Below are 25,680 nucleotides of genomic sequence, written 5' to 3'. Positions count from 1 at the left end.
TGGATGAAATAAATAGGAAGCATTATCAAGATGGCAGATTTAAACCTAACCAAATTGGTGTTCACATTAAATATAAATGGTCTAAACACTCCAATTGAAAGGCAGAAAATGTCAGATTGATGAAAAATCAAGATTTAATAATATGTAATCCAGGAGAAACTCATTTTAAATACAAAAAAAAAGTAGATTAAAATTAAAGGGATAGAAAAATATACCATGCTAACACTACTCAAAAGAAAGCTGGAGTGGCTACACTAATATCAAAGTAGATTTCAGGATAAGGAATGTTACTAAGATGTTTTTTTCTAATGATAAAGTGATCAACTCAAGAATACATTACATCCTAAATGTTTATGTATCTAATAAAAACTTCGAAGTACATAAAGCAACTCTGCTAGAATTGGAGGGAGGAATATCAAATCCAGAAGGAAAATTGAGAACTGGGTTTCTTTCTTTTTTAGTGCTGATTGCCATTGGGTTGATATATCAATGTTCTTTGTTGAGATTTTATCTGCCTTCTTGTATATTTTGATGTTAAAAAATTGTGCATAGAAAAAATTCAATCTTACCTCATACTGATGGTTTGCTAGGGTTCAGCCAGGCCAGCCTTCTCAGTGCCTTGGGAAACCCACTCCCACCTCAGAGCCAGCACAGATACTGAATGCCTTGCTGGAATACTTCACCATCCTTCACCCAATTCATTAAGACTCATGCTTTGACCCTCAGCTTAAACACCATTTCCTTAGGGATTTATCCCTGATCTTCTACCTCCCAGACTGGACCCCCTGCCCTACCTGTCAGCTTCTTGCTTCATTCATTCATAGTCTCAGCTTAGTTGTTTAGTGTGTGTCTCCAACACTGTTGAAATCTACAAGAGTGGCATGGCATATAGAGGATGCAACCTTATTCTTTTGTATTTAGTGAACAGACTAGTACACAATAGAAGCCTTCACATTTTTATTGAATGAATAAATAAATCTTTAAAAAAATTATGGTTTTCATACCACATATAGCTAAAAGATTCCTTTTAAGGAAAAATAATCTGTATTTCGTATGCATCATCTATTTTAATTTAAATTCCATTAAAAAGATGTTAAGGGACAACAAGAATTAGTGGCTGAAAGAAGAATTTCTCGGATATTATAAGAAGAACACATTTATGAGATTTTAGCTACGCTGTGTAAGAATGTTCTTTTTATCCAATATGTGTGCTGATTTTTCAACAAGGAAGAAAAAAAGCTCAATTTTGCTATGTGTTTTACAAATCTCTGGAGGAAAAAAAAATAAGAAAAATGTTAATATTTTACCCATAAAATGTCTAAGTATTGTTTCCAATATCCTTCTAGAGAATTATTTCCATGTGTGTCTAGGGAATTCATTTTAGAGATGAAGTCTCGCTGTCCCTTCAGATGAATGAAAGTCACCCTCAGTAACATTGCTGGCGGTTACGTGTACAGTTTCAGAGAAGAATGCAGCCTCTGTAATGAATAATATGTATGTAGTTTGCTATGTTCCAGCACTTACATTTTAAGCTCAAAGATTTCAAAAGGCACGAAAGTGGCTAGTGATTTGAAAGAAGCAGAAGACTCTCTGGGATTTATGATCACAAGCAGCAAAGTACATGAATAAACCAAAGTGATGTAAATAACTCCTTAGGATCGGGGAGCATAGAAATGTGGGAACAAAAATAGAACAAACTAATGAAGAATGAGGAATAAGTGCAGATTCACACAAGGAATTATAAATTAAGAAAATCATCAGAAAAAGAGAGTGGGAAATGGAACTGACATCATAATAATGTCAACAGAATTGCTTCCTGCAGATTAAAAGGCTTGGAGAGAGGGGAAAAATTACAAAAAGAGAATGTCCAAAACCACAGCAATATGAACTAGAAACACAATAACAAAGCAACAATAAAATCAGACTATTAATGGGAGGGAAAGATTGAAATTCACTGAAGCCTAATGAGTCACCTATCCTATGATTAAAGAACAAAATAAACTGGGAATTTGGGATTGACATATACACACTACTATATTTAACAGAGATAACCATCAAGGACCTACTGTATAGCACAGGGAACGCTGCTCGATATTCTGTGACAACCTAAATGGGAAAAGAATTTGAAAAAGAACAGCTACATGTATATGTATAAGTGAATCACTTTGCTGTACACCTGAAACTAACACACTATTGTTAACTATACTCCAATATGAAATGAAAATTAAAAAAAGAAAAAAATTAAAAGAAAATTAAAAAGAAAAACAATTTTAAAAAGAACAAAATGAATTAAAAGCAGAGACCACAATGGTACCTCAATAGAAAAATGTAAAGTCCAAGTCCTGCAAGACATCTTAAACTCTGGTGTTGAGTGAGAGCACTGAAGTGGAATGATAAAAAGACACACATTCTGGGCTTCCCTGGTGGCACAGTGGTCGAGAGTCCGCCTGCCGATGCAGGAGACACGGGTTTATGCCCTAGTCCGGGAGGATCCCACATGCCGCAGAGCGGCTGGGCCCGTGAGCCATGGCCGCTGAGCCTGCACATCCGGAGCCTGTGCTCCACGACGGGAGAGGCCACAACCGTGAGAGGCCCGCGTACGGCAAAAAAAATAAAACACGCATTCTTCTTAATCTCATTGACTATGGCAGTGTTCAGCATCATTTTCTTTTGCTAGAACTCCACCATGCTCAGGGGCACTCAATTTTCCATTTTGCTCTGGTCTAAGGACTTACATTACGTCTAATTTTTAAGGTACTTTTTTTTTCAGGTAGTGTGTGGGTTTTACTTTGTGTTTCAGTGCTAAAATGAATGGTTATTCTCATAATGGCAAATATACCCTGAGTTGTAAGTGGCAACAATCTTTTGAATTAGAAAGACTCTTAGAGGATTGACTCTAGTCTAGCCCCTCTGATTAACCAGCCTGAGTCAGAGACCTGGTCACTGTCTGCCTTCCCCTTGGGTGAGTTCCTTGAGTTTTCTCCAGTGTGTTAAAACACTCATCTACCATCACTGGCCTCTTATGACTGCCATTATTTTACCTCTCTTCCTCTTTATCCTTAGGATGTTTATATTCCTTTACTGTCATTGTAATGGAGTTTCGGGGGCAAGGTGGGTGAACAGGGATGGAACATAGATGTTCATTTATTTTGTGTTACCAGCAATGCCTACTATCTCCAAAGCAGTGATGGGAACAAACGGTGTTTGGGTTTCAGGTATGATACAACCCTCTATCTTCCCACAGAACACTGGGGAACACTGCACAGTACCCACCTGACTTCACCATCCTCTGCACTTTCACACCACTTAATCCATTCTTGCATTTTCTGCCCTCGCTTCTTCAAGATATTGCCTATCTATGTGACTTTATTCAGTGCTAAAACACCAATACCTTGGATGAAGCAAAGGGGACATTATCATCCCTGTATACCATGTGCTTACACAGCATCGAGTACATAGATAATGCAGTGAACACTTAAATATAAGCCAAGGCAGGTCTCCCCTGAGGTAGGAAGGGCACTTCTTTGGGACAAAAATGTGCCGTCCTCCTGGGGTTGCTCCACCGTCGGAAGCTGCTGTCAGGTTGTGATCTACGACAGTATGGAGGCCAAGGGCCAGCTCTTCAACCTCGGTGTGACCATTTATAGCAAAAGACGTCAGGCTGACCTAGAATTCTACACCCAGAGTATTAAGTGAGTGAACAAAGACATTTTTAGACAATGCAAAGTCAAAAGCTTTACCTCTCATGCACCCTATTCCAAAAGCTTCTGGAAGATGAATAAAAAGGCAGCAAACAAAGAAAGAGGAATATATGATATACAGGAAACAGAGGCTCAAACACACGTGATGAGAAACAAAAGGACTTTCCAGAGTGACTCTGAAGGATTCCAAGACAACTAGTCCAGATTGATGCAGAAAGAAGGCGCCCCAAGAGATGTTTCGAAAAAATAAATAAATAAACATTCAAAGACCCTGATGTATCTGAATGTATTAAAAGGAGTACTTTCTCCTGTTGGAGAATTTGGGAAATGAATTACACATGCCGTGAAAACTAAGTAAACAAAAAAGTAAGTAATTATTAACCCTAGGGAACAAACAAAGCTATCATAGAAAGGAAAGTGTTTATAATATGCTATGTGGCTCAGCTGTAGCTGAGTTATGTATAAATATTTACATAATTATAATAGTGCAAACCCCAAATACTGATTTAACCCCAAATGGTAATATGATTATATGGAAAAAAGAGCAGAAGGTAAGGAGGGAGGGCATTCATAGCCCAATTTAACAATTAAGTTAAATAGATATCTGAGCCTGAAAAATTAAATATTTCAATGTAAACAGAGAACCTGAGAATGCCGATCTGAATACTAGAAGAAAGCTTAGAAAGGAAAAAGATGCAGAAAGCAAAATCGGTAGGTGAATGTGTTTTCTAGAGACTGTGTTTCATTCCAATCACATGAAGACGCAGCCCTAACCAACCCTCATGTTCAACAATGCCTTCCACATGTATGAATCAACATGTCTGATCTCACCCTGCGTCAGCCAACACGGAGCGCAATGACACCTGACAGCTCTCGTTGGTGGAATGTAGGATGTAGAAAGCCCACTTACAGAGCCTTAATTGCAAGTCTCAAACACTTAAGACTTTAGAAAAAAAAAATCTGTTGACTGGGACCCTGGTAAATTGTTGCCTTAATCTCCTGGTCCACTCAGTTACACCCATATTCTGGGATCCAGCATTCTTTTTTTTTTTTAATTTATTTTATTGAAGTATGGTTGATTTACAATGTTGTGTTAATCTCTGCTGTGCAGAAAAGAGATTCAGTTATACACATACATATATTCTTTTTCATATTCTTTTCCATTATGGTTTATCACAGGATATTGAATATAGTTCCCTGTGTTATACAGTAGGACCTTTTTGTTTATCCATTCTCTATATAATAGTTTACACCTGCTAATCCCAAACGCCACATTCTTTCATTTTTATTTTTATTTTTTTGCGGTACGCGGGCCTCTCACTGTTGTGGCCTCTCCCGTTGCGGAGCACAGGCTCCGGACGCGCAGGCTCAGCGGCCATGGCTCACGGGCCCAGCCGCTCCACGGCACGTGGGATCTTCCTGGATCGGGCACGAACCCGTGTCTCCTACATCGGCAGGTGGACTCTCAACCACTGCGCCACCAGGGAAGCTCCCCCTAACTCCACACTCTTAACATATCACATTCAAGAAGTTTGCTTACCTTACTCCTCTTCCATGTGATTCTTTTTCATATTTGTTAAGGGTTCAGAAAGACATAAATTAGAACCACACAAGGTACATACAAAAATATTCTATCCATAAAATATTATTTTTTAAATAAAGGACCTAATGACCATCCACTCGTAGTTGCTCACAGCAAATGCTCAGGGTCCTCCCCAATGCCCCTCTTTTTCTCATGTTTTGTATTCACTGCATCAGGAAGTCCATCAGCTGCACCCTCAAAATAGCCTCAGAGTCAGCTATTTGCCACCTCTCTGGTCCCACTGCCACTGCTCTCTCTCCCCTGGATTGCCATGGTGCTGCCCCATGGATCTCTCTGCCTCCACCACTGCCCCCTACCCTTACACTCTGTCCATCAGCCAGAGTGGTCCAGTTGAACATGTCAGGTCCTCTCTCTCCTTTGCTCAGAACCTTCCAGGGCCCCCATTCTCTCACATGAAAGACCATCTTTCTCTGTGACACAGGCTCACTGTTCCCCCTCAGATGTGACCCCCTGCTCCTTTCCCTTTCTCATTCCACTCCAGCCACATGGCCTTCTTGTCGTCAAGAGCATCCCCACAGGCCCTGATCTCTGCATCTTTATACATTCCTCTCCCTCTGCCCAGGATGGCTCTTCCCACAAAAACCGCTTGGCTCATTCCCTTGGCTTTGCTGAGCCACTGTCCCCTGGATGAGGGCCTAACTCAAGTTGTCTCCACCACAGTGAGCACTCCCAACTGCCCTCATCTGTGCCTTCTCTCCACAGCATTTGTCACCTGCATCATTTACTTATTTATTATCCTTTTTTATTGTCTGTCTATCCCTCCCTTTAAAACTTTAGCTCCTAAAGAGTAGACAGTGGATTGGTTTTATTCCCTGATATATCTCCAATTCCTTATACAGTTTCTAGCATGTAGTAGAATCTCAGTAAACATTTCTTAAATACATGACTGTTCTATTAAACTCAATTAAATATAAGTAGATAGGGAATTCCCTGGTGGTACAGTGGTTGGGACTCACTACTTTCCCTGCCATGGCATGGGTTCAATCCCCGGTTGGGGAACTAAGATGCTGCAAGCCACGTGGTGTGGCACGTGTGTGTGTGTGTTGCGCATGTAAATAAATCTCAGTGACATATAACATCTTAAAATGAATGTTTGACTACAAATGATTCATGATTCCACCTGTACATTTATGGAACACTTTATCCAAAGTGCTTTTATTCCAAAGCATTTTCTCCCCCCACTGTCTCATTAAGTCACCAGAGGGTCTGTCGTTACACACCGTAGGAGGGGAAAAGATAGAGGCACAGGGCGTAGAAGGGGGTTAGTTATCCAGGATCTCAGGCTGTGTGTTCTGGGCAGTACAAAGATGAGAGCGTGCTCCCTTCACTTGCTGGGGTGTATCTGTGTACGACATTATTGTACTCTCTCCTTGTGCATCTTGCTAGCCTCATTTCTAGCCTGAGAGTGTCACCCAATGTACTATTAAACTTCAAATTTAGTTTATATCTATTATTATTGTTTTCGTTTTGGGTGTAACTGAATAGCTAACATTTACTGAATATGTATTATGTGCTGGGACTATGCTAAGTAGTTTAATACAAGACTTCACGAATCCTCAAAACAAATCTTATAGGTAGCTATTATTGCTATGTTCCCATTAGGGATGAGAAACCATATTGAACTTTGAACCCTGTAGCGAGGAAGACACATGGGGTTTGATCCAGGAGTCATTTACACAGGGGCTGTGGGCTCAGGACCCTCTGAGAATGAGAGACTTGTCCTGCACTCTCCCCTCTGAAGGGGGGCAAAGGCACCCACAATTCTGAGTTCAGTTCCTGAAGATTCAAAGTCCCCAAGTTAGCCACCTTTGATCCGGACATCATTGCAGAATAATGGGCTACGATGCTCATAGTAAGATGTGCTTAGCTAGGTACACTGTATTTCTTGGGGCTCATTTCAAAGTCTTTGTCATGTTTCGTCTTTGTAATTTTTACCTTAGATAGAGGCTCAGGAATGATATCCTTAGACTAAAACTGAACACAACACGAAAAAAAGAAAACTCTGCCACTGAAATGTCTTTGATTACAGTTCTTATTTACTCTTTTCTTTCTTTTTCTTTTCTTTTTTTTTTTTTCTAGAAAATCCTAATAATCTACCATAGAGTACTTCTTCCAAAACTTAAAACTATGCTTAAGGATTGAAAAAAACCAAACCAAAAAACACGACTTCCAGAGCGGTTTCTTTCCAAAGACATCCTCTAGGCCCGAATCCATGCTGAAAATGTAGCATGTTCAAAATACACTGTCGCATTAATGCTAATTTACAACTGCATGAGGTTTTCCCCTTCAGGGACCGAAGCTCAGCTGGAATTCATTAATTTTGACAGTTTGCCTATCTCAGTAGAATGGATTCGCTGAGTGACAGAAACTTCTCTAAAAAGAGAAGAATCACATTCTCCTTGCTCTTAAGTATTCATAACAGAATGGAGTTTGAACATTCTCAAGGCAACCAGATGCACCATTAATAACCCCAGAACCTATGAAATGCGGCTCAGGCTTCACAGAGCAGAAACCCCACTGCCACTCGAGTCCCTTTAGTAATAAACCTAATATACACCAGCCAGCTGTGTAATGGGCCCAAGCACCCCTGGGGCTCAGAAGAAGGTCATAAAATAGAGTCCATTATCCCACATTGGAAATGTGGCTTGATTCAGATTTGACACTTCATTTGGAGAAATGTCCTAGAGGCATATCCTTTCTAGAAGGTTAGGGTTGGAGTGGGTAGCTGTCTGTTGCCAAATTAATCCTGCAGAACACTTTTAAACGTAAAGGAGTAAGACTTTTAAAATATTCCCTTCATGCTGACTTCTGTAAATCAAATTGAGTTGTAACGTCTGAAAGTTATTACTGGAACATTTTAAATTAAACCAAGGCGGCATCACTCATTCCCAAGAGGGAGCGTGAAGACATTGCCAGTCGTAGCATTTTCTGGTGTTTGATAAAAAAAAAAATCCAATCTTATTTGTAAAGACAAAATAGTTCTAACCTTAAATGGATCAGAAGGAGGAAATAATGACCACACAGCCCATCAAGGACACCCCGGGACCACAGCATGGCACTCTCTTGACCCTATTGTGACTGTCTCTACAGACAGAATAACCTGGTGTGAGATGCTAGCAAGAAGGTGCAGGAGAGGAGGTGACTGGAGCCTAGGACCAGACTCAATACCAGCTTCTAAATCAGTGCTACCTTCATTTGCATACTTTGGGATGGCTACAGTATCATATTGACAACGTAGTTCATGAAACCCACCCATGATTACTGAAGCCCAACACAGATACCATGAGGAAATAGTACAAAGCAAATTCTATTATGGAGCCCCAAGTATGAATCTCTGAAGGGGAGTTTAGGAAAGGGTCAAAGTCAACCTCACAGAAATGCTGAAGTGGCATTGGATTGGCCCTAACCTTGTCTTATTTAACAATTCATTAGTTACTTAAACAAAGATCATATAATGATAGGAATGAGAGTCACATTAACAAGAGGGGCATGCATTCAGTACCATGCCTGAAGCCATCCATTATCTCCTGTGACCCCGGTCAGCCCTCGGGGCAGGTGTTATTGTCATACAGACAGAAGTTGAGGCAGGACCTTGACAAGTTACACTCATGGGGGACTCGGGGCAGGAGTGGGGAGAGGGTGTATCAGTCTGCTCAGGCTGCTGTAACAGAATACCACAGACTGGGTGGCTTCAACAACAGAATTTTACTTTCTGACAGCTCTGGAGGCTAGAAGTCCAAGATCAAGGTGTTGGCAGGGTTGTTTTCTCCAGACGCCTCTCTCCTTGGCTTGTGGATGGCCACCTTCTCACTGTGTGCTCACAAGGTCTTTCCTCTGTGCACCTACATCCCCGCTCTCTCTCTCTGTGTCCAAATTTCCTCTGCTTATAAGGACACCAGTCAGATTAGGTTAGAGCCTCAAACTAACGACTCGTTTTAACTTAACCACCTCTTTAAAGGCTGCATCTCCAATACAGTCACATGCTGAGACACTAGAGGTTTTAGGGCTTCAACATATGAATTTTGGGAGGACACAATTCAGCCCATAACAGAAGGAAACAAAGATGGTGGAGGCATGACGAAAAGAAAATCTGAAACAACTGAGGTAAAGGAATTCTGAAGGTCCTGCAATGACTGCTATGAGTAAGGAGATGAAATGTACTCCAGGCCCCCAGACCCTCAAGAAAGAAGTTAAGGCAGGTTTTTGCCTCCACAAAAGGTAGAATGTTCTGACAACCAGAACTGCCCAACGTTGAGGCTAGTGCTGGAATGTTTCCGAGGGGAATGTTGTACTGGTGCAGCCAACGGCCATGAGGGTTATTGAACCGTGTCTAGGTTCTTACATCTTTTTACTAAGAAGCATGAAATAACTAAAGCAATGCATATTTCTCTGCCTTGGAATAGAACACTGATTTTATAACTTGATCCCCTTGGAAGCTCCTTTTCTGGGTGATATGAACAAGGTTCTTGTAATTAATTACATATTAGCTCTAATTCCTGAAATAACTTATACAATTATTGATACAGTATCAAGTGAACATGCTTTGCAAAGTAAGTTACTTATCACCCTTTAAGTAGTCCTAATTAGCTACTTATATAACTGGAAGATCATAGCTTGAATCTAAGATAAAGGCATATGAATGATGTATTAAAAACACTTTTTGAGAGGAATCAAACTGAAGAAGGCAATCAATACGACTATTATCACTGTTTAATGATACTTTCTGCTAGGACTGGGCTTGGAGCCAGCACCTCAGCTAAGACAATCACTTGCTATCCTTTCTGCTATTTAAAGAGTCCCTACTTTTTGTGCTGGGTAAGATCTGTGAGTTTGGCAGATCGGATGAAGGCATAAAATGATTGGGGGGAAATACATTGACAGCTAAATATTTATATGAGAAAACGTTCACACCCATTCTCTTCCAATATCTGAAAAGAATTCTCTAATACCAATACCACCATACACACACAAAGCCCTTCTATGCCAAAGGCTGTGCCAGACACTGGGAGGGGTAAAGAGGTACATGTAGGTGCTCAGGAAACACAAAGCCAGGTAGCTGCTGTCTTCACAACCATCCACAGGTCACAACAATTATAAGAAGGGAGGATGGAGAAAATGAAAGAGAGCCAGCGTAAACAGGGAACTGGGATGGAGCAGAGGATCCCACTTGCTGGGATTAGGAGGGACACTGTGGAGGATGCTGCCTGGAGAGTACTTTGCAGCTGTAACTCCCCGCTCCGGGGCTTTTCTTTCATTTGGAGGGTCCTTATATCGAAGAAGTGATTCTCCACTGGGGGAAATTTTGTTCCCCAGGGAACACCTGACAATGCTTAAAGACACTATTGATTGTCCCAACTGGGGGTTGGGGCGGTGGTATGGTATCTAGTGAGTAGAGACCAGGGGTGCTGCTAAGCCTCCTACAATGCACAGGACAAGCCCCTGTAATGAAGAACTATCCGACCCCAAATGTCAGTAGTCCCACAGTTGAGAAACCCTGCATTGGAGTATAGGACCCACAGACTTTCTCTCCTTCCCTCCTTTACCTCAGACGGGAGGTGAGTCTGGGAGAAGGAAGTAGCACATCTCCTTTTTGTCCTTTCTCCTGCTGGCATCTGTCTGCCTGCAGGGAACATGTCCTTTGGGTCTGCTGTCATCTGTGTGGTAAACTAAGCAGGGTGCAGCTTGGCCTGGTTCTGGGGTTCAAACTGAGACTTTGTCATAAAAAGATGATATTTTGATCTCCATCACTCCTCTTTTCTCTTTCTTTCCTCTCTCCTAATTGGTTCCAAGTGTGGAAAGAAAACCAGATGTCTCATTGGCTTCCTTAAAATCCCACCATCAGTTACCCTCAAATGTAAAATGTATGACAGGCCTTAACTAAATTCTCCAAATGTCAGCGCTTAATAAACAATGAGTAGATTACGCTCGGTGAGTATTGAATTAGATGTGCACGGACTTGGGGTCATCTGGAGATCCATGTCGCCCTAAGGAATTCTGAAAGTGGCCTAATGATGAAATCTTGAGGGCCTTAGATCCAGGGAAACCCTAATTAGAGGCTCTTGGTTTTAATAGCTTCTGAAGAGGTCAGACTGTAGGGCTACTCTAGAGGAGCCTTTAACATATATTTTAATTTAAAAAAAATGTGTAACTCTGTGTGGTGATGGATGTTAACTAGATTTATTGTGGTGGCCATTTCAATATATATGCATATATCAAATCATTAAGTAGTGCATCTGAAACTAATACAATGTTTATGTCCATTTTATCTCAATAAAAAACTAAATTAAATTTAAAAATGAAATTTTTTTCATGATCAATAACCACCTTGGAAAAGGCCTCTTTAACGATGGCCAGAGCCCAGAGTCAAGCCATGAGAACAAAAAGTCTTTCTTTCCTTCCTTCCTTCCAAGGTCTGCATAATATGTAAATCACAGCACTTTCTTTTCACCTTATTTCAGCACCTGCTCTGCCTCTCCGAATGTAAATAGAATTGTTTGCGAAATCTGCACACAATGTGTCAGCAGAAGTGTCTCTAAAAATTCAATGAAGCCCTTCATCCCACCTTTGCAATGCAGGTGGCTCCCACTTGATTTTCCAGGGCCCTCTTTTCAGTTACTATCTTATTTCCTCTAGAACACCCTACGAAAATGTAGACTACAGAAATGGTGTTTCTGCTTGCTTAATTCATGCAATCTCTACCCTCCTTCTCGCTTTGTCAACCCCACTTTGTAGGGTTCCAAAGGGTGAGGCATGGTCTCACATATTTATGTAGAAGAAAAATGTGACGTGCTTTTGGAAGAGAGAAGACAAGTAAGAGAATCCGGTGGTTGGGTCCCTGTCTTCATTTGCATGTATGACACAAAACAGAAATGCGCATCAGTTGGAAATGGGTCAACTATGCACAAGTCAATTCTAAAAACTGCTAAGGCATCCAGAGATAAATTGGCAAAGGAATTAATCTCTCCTCTTTCCTTGTCCATATGCCTGTTAATTGTGTGTATAGCACTGAGTTATATTGATTCCTGTGCTTGTTTTTCTCTCCCACTAGACTGGAAAGTTTCAGCGAGGCAAGGACTGTATCCCATCCGTCCCCGGGTTCCTAACACCTAGCCCGGTACTGACACAAATGAGATACTATGTAATTGTTTATTGAATTTAATTCAATTCAAAGGACATATGAGCAGACAAGTCACAAAAGAGGAAATGCAACTAGTTAAGGAACATGTAGAATTTATAGCAACTAAAGAAATGCACAAAAAGCCACAGTGTTTAAAATGCATTTGCATTCACTTGAAATGAAACTGGATGCACATTTTAGAAAGCAACGTGGTTAAGAGGTACCAAGATGCTGAAAAAGGTTATACTCTTTCACTCAGTAGTTCTGCTTTGAGGAACCTACTTTATAATACTATAATACTAATATACATATATGTACTATTGGTGAAGTACCTAACTACAATTATGCTGAGAAACTTCGAATGCCATTGTATCTTTTAATCCTCAAAAAGACAGTAACAACAATCTTATGGGGTAGGTAGTAGAGTCCCATTTTAAGAATGAGAAACAGAGGCTCTTGGACATTATCTAAAATAAGGAGGTCATGAAGGCCACAGGGCTGCAGAGGGGCAGAACCACGATTCAAACCAGATCTGTGAAACTCCCAAGCCTGGGCTTTTTCATCTACAATGTATTCTGAGGTTATGATCTTAAATAGCATAGATGTTTCTACACAAAGTTCTTCTTCTCAATCTTATTTAAAACCCCACAAAGTTGCAAATTATCTAAATAAACCGTAAGAAGAAACTATCTAATTGTGGAGCATTAGTTTAGTAGCTATATAGTTTACAGATGAAAAATTCTATTTAAAAATTATATTAGGGAATACTATAAATTTAAGACACTATTAAGCAGAAAGCACAATTGTGACTGCACTGTGGTTTCAATTAGAAAAACAAGTTTAAATGTAGGGAAAAAAAGGTAATAAGGAATATTCTAGCCTTCTGAGAGTTAGGACTATAAAAGATATTTTCCCTTACTCTAATGTCTTGCTTTCACTAGCAGAGTTTTTTACTAATGGATTTCTTGAATTCTAACTGTTAGTTATAAAGGCAGGTTTTGATTTCACTTTAAGGCATAAATGATGGATGTATAGTATAGGATCCCATGTTTGTTAAATCAGCACTTTACCGAGCCATGGGAGAAGTTTGCTTTTAAAAGCTCAGCAACCTGCATGTCTTGGGTCAACAACTTATTACAGGGCTGGTGGCATGAAGTCACAGGGACGAGAGAGCAATGGTGGGTCCTCTTCTGATGAGCCTGAAAGTCAGGACTTATCAGGAGGAGAGAGCCTGGGGCAGCCTCTTCCCGACTGTGTGCTTTCTTCCCCTCACATTATTGGACTCACCAACCTCTTGCTGAAGTTTCCTGGGACCATTCTATTTGCTGGGCTATTCTGTTGGATCTCTGTTTAGCCTAACAGCAATGGGACTTAGGTGAAAAAACTTACCCAAGCCTCAGTTTATTTATCACTAAAATGGGACTGAAAATAACTAGCTTATATTTATATAAATAAATATGTACATTTAGTGCTATTTTTGCCAATAATATTCAATGAAGGATAGCTACTATTATTAGTATTAAAACAGTAGCAATAATAAAGAAAACAATGTTGATGATAATATATCCACCTGATTAAAAATTCATTTGTTTCAATGGGTCCAGTGTTACTGATGGATGTCCTTTACCAGCATGAGCCTATTTCTCCCTCCCTCTCTGTGTTTGAAGAGCTTGGGAATCTCTTTACCCATCTGTTCATATCTTTAGCCACCCAAATACACGCACACCCTGATTCCTCCTACAAGAGCTCAGACAGTGGTGGTTAAGAATACTCCAGAACTCGACGAGCCTCCCTAGGTTTGCATCTTGGCCCCACCACATTCCAACCACATGACCATGGGCAAGGTAACGACCTTCTGGGCGCCTCTCTTTCCACATCTTTAAGATGAAGATAATAGTAGAACTGACTTCACAGGTTTATTATGATCATTAAGTGGGGTCAGAGCAGAGGAGCGTTCAGAACACTGTGGGCAAATGGCATGTGGCCAGTCAACACAGTCCTGTATCTTCATCAGGATACTGACTGTTAAAGACACACGCACCCTTATGTTCACAGCAGTACTATTTACAATAGCCAAGGCATGGAAGCAACCTAAGTGCCCATCATTGGATGAATGGATAAAGAAGATGTGGCACATATATACAATGGAATATTACTCAGCCATAAAAAGAAATGAAATTGAGCTATTTGTAATGAGGTGGATGGACCTAGAGTCTGTCATACAGAGTGAAGTCAGAAAGAGAGAGACAAATACCGTATGCTAACACATATATATGGAATTTAAGAAAAAAAAATGTCATGAAGAACCTAGGGTAAAACGGGAATAAAGGCACAGACCTACTAGAGAATGGACTTGAGGATATGGGGAGGGGGAAGGGTAAGCTGTGACAAAGCGAGAGAGAGGCATGGACATATATACACTACCAAACATAAAATAGATAGCTAGTGGGAAGCAGCCACATAGCACAGGGAGATCAGCTCGGTGCTTTGTGACCAGCTAAAGGGCTGGGATAGGGAGGGTGGGAGGGAGGGAGACGCAAGAGGGAAGAGATATGGGAACATATGTATATATATAACTGATTCACTTTGTTATAACACACCATTGTAAAGCAATTATACTCCAATAAAGATGTTAAAAAAAAAAAGATGTGGTACATATATACAATGGAATATTACTCAGCCATAAAAAAGAATGAAATAATGTCATTGGCAGCAGCATGGACATGGATGGACCTAGAGATTATCATATTAAGTGAAGTAATTCAGAGAAAGATAAATATCATATGATACCACTTACATGTGGAATCTTAAAAAAATGATACAAATGAACTTATTTACAAAACAGAAATAGACTCACAGACATAGAAAAAAAACTTATAACTACCAAAGGGGATAGCAGGGTTGGGGGAGATAAATTAGGAGTTTGGAATTAACAGATACACACTACTATTTATGAAACATCAATAGATAATCAACAAGGACCTACTATATAGCACAGGGATCTATATTCAACACCTTGTCATAACCTACATGCTCAGGTATCGACAGGGTTGACTTTTTCTGGAGGTCCCTCTCCTGTGTTTGCAGGTGGCCTCCTTCTCCCTGTGTCCTCATGGGGTCTTCCTTCTGTGTGTGCCTGAGTCCTAATCTCTTGTTTTTATAAGGACACAAATTATATTGGATTAGGGCCCAGTCTAATGACATAATTTTAGCTTAATTATTTCTTTAAAGACTCCGTCTCCAAATCCAGCCACACTCTGAGATACTGGGGGTTAGAACTTCTATGTAAGAACTTGGGTGGGTGGGTGGGGGCACAATTCAGTCTGAAATAAGGAGGACAAAGTGCAGTTTTTATTTCCCACAGTCACTGTGTCACTTCAAATTTGTAGGTTACAGTTTTCTCCATCAGAGCAAATCTCCTAAACCTGGCAGGCAGTTTAGTCTTGGTTGTTTTTTTTCACTTTAGTCTACAGTTTTCAGACATGATTTTCAACAGGCCCGTTGTCACAGGTGGAATCTCTCCTCAGGAAAGAGATGCAGGTGAGCCTTCTTCCTGCCAACATTTCAACCAAGAGCCACAGCAAACCTTTATAAGCAAACTTTTACCAGCCTCTATCCCGAGGACTGTAGGAACAACGGGATGTGAGCAGAGGGAAGCCCTGTAGCCAACAACCTTTTAAAGCGACTGCTTGAAAGGCCTACAATTATGCCCCGTGAAGTCCTCGTAAGGAGGGAAAAACAGATTCAGAAGAAGGTCTTCTTCCATATTTGAGATGTGAAGTTTCAAGTATTCACAGTTAGCTTTGAGCCACGCCAGCTCAAGTACGACAGGGCTCTCTGCAGCCTCTTTGCAAAGCTAAAGTGAGCAGAGGGGGTGATGATTTGGTCAGAAACCTCAAACCCTCTGTTTAGTCCCCATCAAACTAAAGGCAGTCCAGGTAAGGAGGTCAGGAAACTGTCCACAGCATTTGCTGTCCACAGGCATCCCCTAACCACATATAGTCCCATATACGAGAGTCACTACAAGCTCCTCCTTAAATTTAAGACTTCCACAGAGCATCAAGCCTTATTTACATCCGAGTGCAAACTACTTTAATCACAGAATCTTCTGCATTAGCCGAGTGTTGCTGTGTGTTTCAAGAACAGACAATGTCAGTTTGGATAAAGTAGATGAAAGGGAGGTTTGGGATACATCTGGATGGGGCCCAGGTTTTTGACCCAAGCAAGGGAGGCTGGGGACCATAGACTTCTGGGTGGTAGGGACACTGGGAATGAGAGGAGGGCTCAGAAAACCAGGAAGGGCAGCCAGCAAGGAGGGAGTCCTTTGAAATTGTGCCCAGAGGCTTTGAGATAGGTGGTATGGTCCTGAAAAATGTCTCTTGTAACTTACAAAGTCCTAGTCAAAATATCAGAAGTGCAGAATGATGCTAAGCTCAGCAAATTTCAAATTGCTGTCATTTCCCAAGTCTCAGTCAGCGTGCAGTGTCTCTATTCAAGTCGATTCAAGATATTTGAGCTGGGCTTCCCTGGTGGTGCAGTGGTTGAGAGTCCGCCTGCCGACGCAGGGGACATGGGTTCGTGCCCCGGTCCGGGAAGATCCCACATGCCGCAGAACGGCTGGACCCGTGAGCCATGGCCGTTGAGCCTGCGCGTCCGGAGCCTGTGCTCCGCAACGGGAGAGGCCACAACAGTGAGAGGCCCGCGTACAGCAAAAAAAAAAAAAGATATTTTAGCTAAGCAGCGACGTGTGCTGTGCAAGGAGGACAGAGGCTGTTCCCCTTATAGAGAGTAAGTGGGGGCTAGGATAATCTCCCCGGGCCCTCTCACAGCAGTCACCAAGGTCAGGACAGGAGCCGTGATCAGAAATGGAGAAAAAAGCTGAGCACAGAATAGTGAAAATGTCTCTAGTCTCTGGAGGGTGTGACTTTGTGACATACTGAAAAGAGGAAGCATGACAAGCAAAATTCACCTCCCTGGTTTTCTAGTTTGTCAGCTAAAAAACTGAAGGTTAAACATGGCTACCTTGGCAGGCTGTTGGATAGAAGGAATAAAATTAGATATCTCAACTGTGTAGAGTGGGCGCTCAATATCTCTTGTGTGTGCACAAACACACACACGCACACACACGTACACACACAAATACCCTACTAGAATGGTGCCCCAACTGTTCACCCCAGCGCACAGTTAAACAGACTTACCTACTATACTCCAGAGCAGTGGTTCTCCAAGTACGGTCCCGATAGCAGCAGCATGAGCCTGAGGCGGGAGCTTGTTAGAAATGGATATCTCAGCCCCCAAAGGAATCAGAAAACCTGCATTCTAACAAGCCCTCCAGGTGATTCTAATGGACAAGTTTGAGAACCACTACTCTAGACCAACCGTTAGCTGCTTGGCTGCACGGTAAAGTCACCTGGGATGTTTGTGAAAACAGTGGTAATACCACGGCCCCACCCACACCACATACATCAGAACTTTGTAAACAGAGTCCAGGCCCAGAACTTTCTTTTTAAAGATCTTTCTCAGATGATTCTAATGTGCAGCCAATGCTGAGAGACTACGCTTCTGGGTACCACAGCTGCGGAGTTACTTGGTGGTTCTCAGATGGAACACCCATCTTTTCATTCCTTTGTTTCCCCAAATACAAGTGCCTCTTCTATGCCAAGCACTGTGGTGGGTAGCGGGGATACAAGACAGACATGGGCCACACATTTCTGGAGTGTATAGACTGGTGGGCATCACAGAGTCCACCACTTACAGACACACTAGTTGTACACTGCATAACTCCAGTGGGTGTCCTTCACAACTTCATATACAACCGGTAAAGCCACACACAGTATCCGAGGTTGAAGCCCAAGGTAATCTTGGCCCCTAAAGATGCAGAGTATATAGCTTCCAAGTAGCTTTAGCCTCTAATCTTGGCACTGCCAATGGCTTCCCAGGGAGTCCCAGCAGGCTCTAGGCCAGTGAACTGATTTTCTTATCACTCTGTTATGTATAATCACTCCATTTTTTAATTGATGAGGGACGTGACATGGAATATGACTTTGCTGAGCATGGTGGTTTTATTTTTTAATGAACTGGTACCATCATATAGTGTTTTCACTTTGAACTTACTTTATTCTTAGGGTGGTAGGCTGAATAAGGGCCCCCAAAGATATGCAGGTCTTAACCCCTGGAACCAGTCGATGTTTTCTTATATGGTGACAAGAACTTTGCAGATGCGATTAAAGATCTTGAGATGGTGAGATTTTCCTGGATTATCTGTTTGGCCATAAATGCAGTCACAAGTGTTTTTACGAGAGAGCGACAAAGGGAGATTTGATACAGAAGAGGAAAACAATGAGACCAGGGAAAAAGGATGCTACCCTGTGGGCTTCAAAGGTGGAAGAAGGCGCTAGGAGCCCAGGAATGCAGCTCTAGAGAAAGTGAAGGCAAGGGATCAGGTTCACTGTTTAAATACAGTGAACCTGATTTCAGACCTCTGACCTCCAAGCTATAGGAGAATAAAGGTGTGTTGTTTTAAGTAACCGAGGTTATAATTATTTGATGCGGCAGCAATATAAAACTGATATACTTATGTCCAAATAGAGAAAATCCAGAACAAGAGCAGTCGGTTTGGGAGAGAGGCTAAGGGCACCTGAAATTTAACGGGCCAGGCTCTGCGCTGGTTACTTTACGCGGATTAGGTCTCAACCTCGCAACAATCATGTGAGAAAGGGGATCTCATCATCACAATCACCATCATCGTCATCACTGTCTTCATCACCAAAATTATTATGTGCACCATCACCATCACCATCATTTCAGTTTTAAAGATGAAAGTAAATTACAGGAGAGGTTAAGTAATCTCCTCCAAATCACCCACCTGGTAAGTAGCAGAGTTTGAACCCATGTCTGCTTGACTCATACGTACAATTTCCAAAAGGTACCTTCCACTCAACAAATTAACTGAATATCACTGTAGAAGGCTTTTGCATTGAGTTTAAAATTCTGCTCTGATTGGAGCATAACGGGTTACTGATTAATGACCTTTATGGCCTGAAAGCAGAGTGTCTGAAGCAATCACTTTTGAAGAGCTTTTTTTTAGAGTAACCTGCAAAGAGCAGCCCATCCCACAAGTGAATGTGGTGGGCGGTCCCACAGACACTGTTCATACAGCCATAACACAGTTAAATGCCATTAATAATTCCCCATTCAATACAGTCTTGCCCCAAAGAAATTGTTTCTGCATCATCAACTCCTGGCAGCAACTTTGCTCTATCTGAGCTGGCATTTCTCACAAATAATGGCCTTTTATCCCACTTGAAACTTGTCACCTGGAACAAATAAGGTCCTTACAAGTCCCAGAAAATGAGAGAATTCTCTCCACAAAGTATATTATTTTTTACTCATTCTCTACCCTGACATAATAAGAGGGGTTAACCTACCGGAGAGGTTGAATTCACATCACCCCAAAAACTGCAGTGAGGATTTGCTCATATCAGAGGGGAAAAATCTGGTTTGTATAAAAAAGTAAAATCTGACATGCAGAAAAATTATTCTAAAAACTAACAAACAAGTAAATTTTATTTATTTATTATAAATAAAATTTGATAAAATTTACTTTATAATCTGTAATTACATCAGTAAAATGATTTCATGCCACAGAGACTTACTCAGATATCACGTTTCTATGTGGTAAGAAAGTCTCAGGATCTCTCACAAGTCCTGGGTCTGAGGAACTTTCCCTAAATCCCTCAAAATTTGTCTTTGTGGTATAAAGAGGTCAACATTCCCTAAACTGATCAATAGTTTAAAAGAAATTGCAATAAAAAATAACAATAATGATGACACCTTATACTCAGTGATTCCCATATACCAGAGGATGTTTGAGGGCCTCACAGCCAGTAACTCTTTACTCCTCTCATTATGAGGAAGTATCTTTGTCATCCCTGTTTTGCAGATGAGGAAACTGAGACACAAAGCGGGTACGAGGTATAGCCAGAATTCTATGCTAAGCATATTAGGGCCAGAGTCTTCTTAAGCACAATGTTGTAATGTCTCATCAAAATTCTAAAAGGCTTTTCAGAGAAACTCGAATATCTTACTTCATAATTTACATAAAAGTCTAAATAGCCAAGAACAGCAAGGACTCACTCTACCCGATAACAAGACTAGTTATAAACCACGGTAATTGAACCAGTGGGCTGTTGGTGCCGGGATGGACCAGTGGGTCTCTGGAGCCAACGAGAGGCCAGAAGAGACCTGCACTACACAGGAGGGAAGAAAGGAAAAGAAGAGACACTCAGGAAATAACGCTGGGACTATTTGTTACCATATGGAGGTAAACAAAATTTAATCCCTATCTCTCACTGTACAAAAATCAACTCAAGGTAAATTAAGGACTTAATGAAATGCAAGTCAATACAAACTATTCTGGAAAAAAAAATAGGAAATGTGTAGTAGGAACACATTTTTTAAGACAAGAACACCAATCCAAAATTGGAAAATTAAGCTGAGAGTACCTATTCATCAAGAAAAACAGCAAAAAGCTGAAATATAAAGCACAAATGGGAAGAAACTTACAGCATCTGCAACCACGTTACTAACAAAGAATTAGTATAAAGAATATATAATAAACTACAAAGAGAGAGAGAGGAAGAAGATAAACAATCCAATAACAAATGGGCTAAAGGCATTAGTAGGCATTTCACAGAATTAAATTTTTCTTTTTCAAATCACTGAATTCCATTTCTGTACGAGATCATTCCTAACAGCGTACGGCTGAGAGGTTATCGCACCCATCTTACCCTCTCATCTCAAATCCTTCCTTAGCTCCGCTTTCCCCCTCAGCCTTCTATTCTCACCTCCTAAGCAGGTGATTTTCCCCACTGCGCCACCAGAACAGCTCTTATAGACGTCACCATGGCCCACATGTCACCCCAGCATGACATGAATGTTCGACGCTACTGATCATGCCCGGTCGCCCTCTGACCAGAAGCCTCTGGAGGCTCCTACTCAGATTCCTTTGAGGATTCCCTCTTGTTTCCTGAATGTTGAAGTGTCTCTGCACTCAGTCTGGGACCTTTTCCCTATTTATACTCACTCCCTTGATGATCACCCATCCTGAAGGTTTTTAATGGTATCTCTAGGCTGGCATCTCCTAATGTCTCATTCTAGCCCAGACCTCTCATCTGAACTCCAAACGTCTATGCCCAACTGCATCCTCCCATCTGCACTAGGACGTTGGGTTTGCTTTGCGGAGCGGACAGGCCCCTAAGTGAGCCCTGGTCCTTCCCTACCTGCCCTCCAACCTCTCCTCCCTCCGGCTTCCCCATCACCACAAGCAGCACCTGAAAGCAATCGTCCTTTCTCTGTCACCGCAAATCCCATTCATCAGGAAAACCTAACGCTCAACCGAAACACGACCCCCTTCCACTGCATCCGTATCACCTCTCCTTAGCAGGACTGCAATGCCTGCTTGGTCTGCGAGCTCCACGCGATGGACAGAGAAATCTGGTCAGAACTCTGGTCACAGAATGTCACTCTGCTCCAACACCTCCCACTCTCTCTCGGTCCTCATCTCCTCCATCTGCACCCCCTTGGTCACCCTGCTTTCTCCCCACAGAGGCCTCCTTACAGTACTCGAAACACACCTGACTCAACATTGCTGTGGGGCTTTGGAACTTCCTGTTTGCTCTGCCTGGGAAGTTCTTCCCCTGACATCTCCCTGACCCTCTCCCTCACCATCCCCAGGTTTTCACACAAATGTCCCCTCCTCAGCCCCCCATCTGAAACTCCACATCTCCCCTAAAATTACTCTTCACTGCTTCAGTTTTCCCCTGACACCAATTACCATCTAACCAGCTACACCGTCTATTTATCCTGTTCATGCACAAGAAGGAAGCTACCTTAGGACACTGGGTCGCCTGTTTTGTTTGCTCTCTAGCTCCAGACCTATAATCAATGGGCACAGCAATTGCATAGATAATTATTTGTTGGATGGAAGAACGAACTACACACACCATCATGGATACATCTCAAAGCAATAATGTTGAGAAAAAAGCCAGTCCCAGAAGAACACCTCCTTTGTGATTCTAATTACATAAAGTTCAAAAGCATGCACATCTTAGCAAGATATTACTTAGGGCTATGAACACATGTTGACACAACTACAAAGAAAAGCAAGGATTAACTAACATCGAATTCAGGAGTGAGGTTCCCTCTGGGGGAGGGGGTGTGATTGGAGAGGAGCACACGGGAATTTTCAAGGACACCCTTCGGTTTCTTAACTTCGGCAAGGGTTCTACACACCCATTTAGTTAGTGTAAAAACTTTGTAGGGCTTCCCTGGTGGCACAGTGGTTGAGAATCTGCCTGCCAACGCAGGGGACACAGGTTCGAGCCCTGGTCTGGGAAGATCCCACATGCCGCGGAGCAACTGGGCCCGTGAGCCACAATTACTGAGCCTGCGCGTCCGGAGCCTGTGCTCCGCAACAAGAGAGGCCGCGATAGTGAGAAGCCCGCGCACCACAAGGAAGAGTGGCCCCCGCTCGCTGCAACTGGAGAAAGCCCTCGCACAGAAACAAAGACCCGGCACAGCCATAAATAAATTAATTAATTAATTTAAAAATTCACGACATATGTTAATATTAAAAAAAATTTGTAAAAAGACAAGAAAAATCATTTAGAGCACACCAGACCACATCACCTCTTGGGAATCCAATATTCATAATACGGAATTTCAAATACGGTCCCACGACTGATACAGTGCTCTGTTCTGCTTTCTTGGCCGTACTACAAACTCACTGCGCAGCAAAAGCAGTTTACTTATTCTTGCCCCACAGCCCAACTGGATGGCAAAACTCACCCCAAGAGACTGAGCTGTAACTGCCAAGGGAAGAAGCAGGTGACGGTCAGCTCTGATTTTGTATCCGCCGACAGCACTTTGTACATGGCAATGATGAAAAAAGAAATCTTCTAATGCATTACACAAACCACGGAATTTGACTTAGTAGCATGGGGGTTTGTATCAAGAGAGGAGAAAGAATTCCCAAAGCCTCTGCTAAGAGCGGGTGTTTCCTTTCTGCTGCGCCCCTCCTTTTCTCAAAAGCCGGTTCAGCTCTCCCTCCTGCCTGAGAGCAGCTGCCCTCACCGCCCACATACACGTGGGTCCTCACGGGCTCCCACAGCTGAAAAGGGCGTCATGAGGCAGAGACTCCGCTAAATGCTCTTCCTCAGGAAAATTACCTTTGGCTCCATTGACATCTGACACTTTGGCATGAACACCGAGAAGATTTGAGACAATATGTGAGAAAACGTGCAGTTATCTTTAAAACATTGTTATAACACTGGATAAGAATGCAAATGTTCAACGGTAGCCCTGTGAATAAAGCTCAAGGAAATAAACAAATTAGATGATAGACAGATGGATAGACAGATAGAGAGATAGACAGGTAGGTAGGTAGTAGATAGATTGATAGATAAGCAAATAAGTAAATGGAGGAAGGAATGAGTTTGTTGTGCTTACTAGTTATCCCCAGCAAATATTATATACTAGACACTCAATAAACATCTGTTGACTGAATGAATGAGGTAATGGATGTCAAACAACGGGATAAACTATGGTCCAAAGTATCTCGTCAGGTACGCCACACCTGAGTAGACACAATCAGCCCCTGGGCCTCCACTGTGTGCGAAGCTCAGGTAAACGTGCATTTTGCTTCCTTCTCCTGGACACCAGGCCTTTGGGAAGCCAGCCTGTCCGTGTTCCTGCTACATGGCAGGTGCTTGACGAACAAACTGTTTTACTTAATCACTTATATATTTGGGGAGAGTATCTACAAGAACCCATCCAATTTCATGTATCAGGAGGTTTCCCTTGACCTCTCAGATACCAGAAAATGACCTTCTCCAGGGAAAATCTGGTTGTACCAGGTGAGTCCAGTGTGGTGACACTAAGACCTCTATCTCTGGGTGACGAAGAGCCTTGGAGGGGTCAAAACCTTCCATAGCTTCTCTACAGTCCTTTGTTCTCCAGAACCGTGCCCTCCCATATGGCAGCCAACAGCTGCATGTGACTATTAAACTCAAATCCATGAAAGTTAAATAAAATTAGCAATTCCACTCCTTAGTCACTCTAACCACATTTCAGGTGCTTGGGTTCACATCTGCCTAGTGGCTACGAGCCGCTAAGTGGCCTAATGTTCTAGAACATTTCCATCATCACAGAAAGTCGCTTTTAGACAGGGCTGGGCTGGCATGTGATCTGATGTTACAGTATCACCTTTGATTGTACCTCAAAGGATACTGAATATAAACCAGCTAGAAATCCTGAAAACTACAGAAAGAGCTAAAATGATTTAATAAGGATTATGGAACTTAAAAAGACACGAATCATAGTTTAGGAAGCAAAAATATAAATGAAGTAACATTTCATGGGGGAAGGGAATGAGTAAATCCTCTACTCAAAGATGAAGCAACACATTATACAAAGTATAAACGGATACAAGTGACGCTCTTTAGATCTATATAATACTGAATTGAAAGCAAATGCATTGGTCAAGATATAAACGAATCCATTTACAAACTAATTGGATTGTTAGGTGCACATTACTATCAGTAGCCTGAGGTAGCACTTCCAACTAATGGTAGTAATTGCTTTTAAATAACCTTAAGATGAGTACAGTCATCTCAGTGCTCTATTTAACTCCCTTTTCTAGTGTAGAAATTATGCTATAGATCAGCCTAATGGGAACACACACCTGATATGCATACAAAGGGCAACTGAAGAGTCAAGAAGTAAAATGTTTAAAAAACAATGCTTTGTAGAATGAATTAAGACAAACAAGAACCTGCACTACCACTGCAGCAGAGCCAAAAGTCTGCAGCCTTCACATGCACGGTTCTGCACTTGCGAGCTTTGTGACCTGGAATTTGCCACTAAGCCTCACTGCATTTTCAAATTTCCATCTGCAAAGTGAAAGGGGTTGTGTGACTGTTTGGCATTTCTTTTCGTTCCTGGGGGCAGTGAATCAATGACCATGGCAGTGACAGAGATGGGAAGGAAGAGTGGCCGAGTCTTTCTCATCATCAAGCCACCTCCTCCCATGCCGGGCCCAGGTGGAGGCACCGACATCTTCCCAGTCACCCTCCCCAGACACCTTGGACCCAGGCTCCATCGTTCTGCTGACCCTGCCACTATCCTGTCCTCCCTGTTGCAACACCACGTACAACACACACACACACACACACACACACACACACACACACACACACACA

The 25,680-nt window shown here is 42.0% G+C and overlaps 1 protein-coding gene and 1 pseudogene across 1 annotated transcript in view; one reads left to right on the top strand and one right to left on the bottom strand.

Annotated features, from left to right (window-relative positions):
- DSCAM (DS cell adhesion molecule) overlaps positions 1-25,680 on the bottom strand; it is a 759,198-nt gene that overhangs the window by 639,234 nt on the left and 94,284 nt on the right. The gene's annotated exons all lie outside the window — the stretch shown is intronic.
- Positions 24,303-25,680, top strand: part of LOC113623965 (THAP domain-containing protein 6-like) — a 2,210-nt pseudogene continuing 832 nt past the window's right edge.

This window comes from Aethalodelphis obliquidens, unplaced genomic scaffold (assembly GCF_003676395.1).
Source record: "Aethalodelphis obliquidens isolate GAN/ISIS:26980383/991018 unplaced genomic scaffold, ASM367639v1 scaffold1, whole genome shotgun sequence".
NCBI classification, from domain to species: Eukaryota; Metazoa; Chordata; class Mammalia; order Artiodactyla; family Delphinidae; genus Aethalodelphis; species Aethalodelphis obliquidens.
Note: the sequence above shows the minus strand (reverse complement) of the source record. Positions and strands in the feature narration are given on the sequence as shown.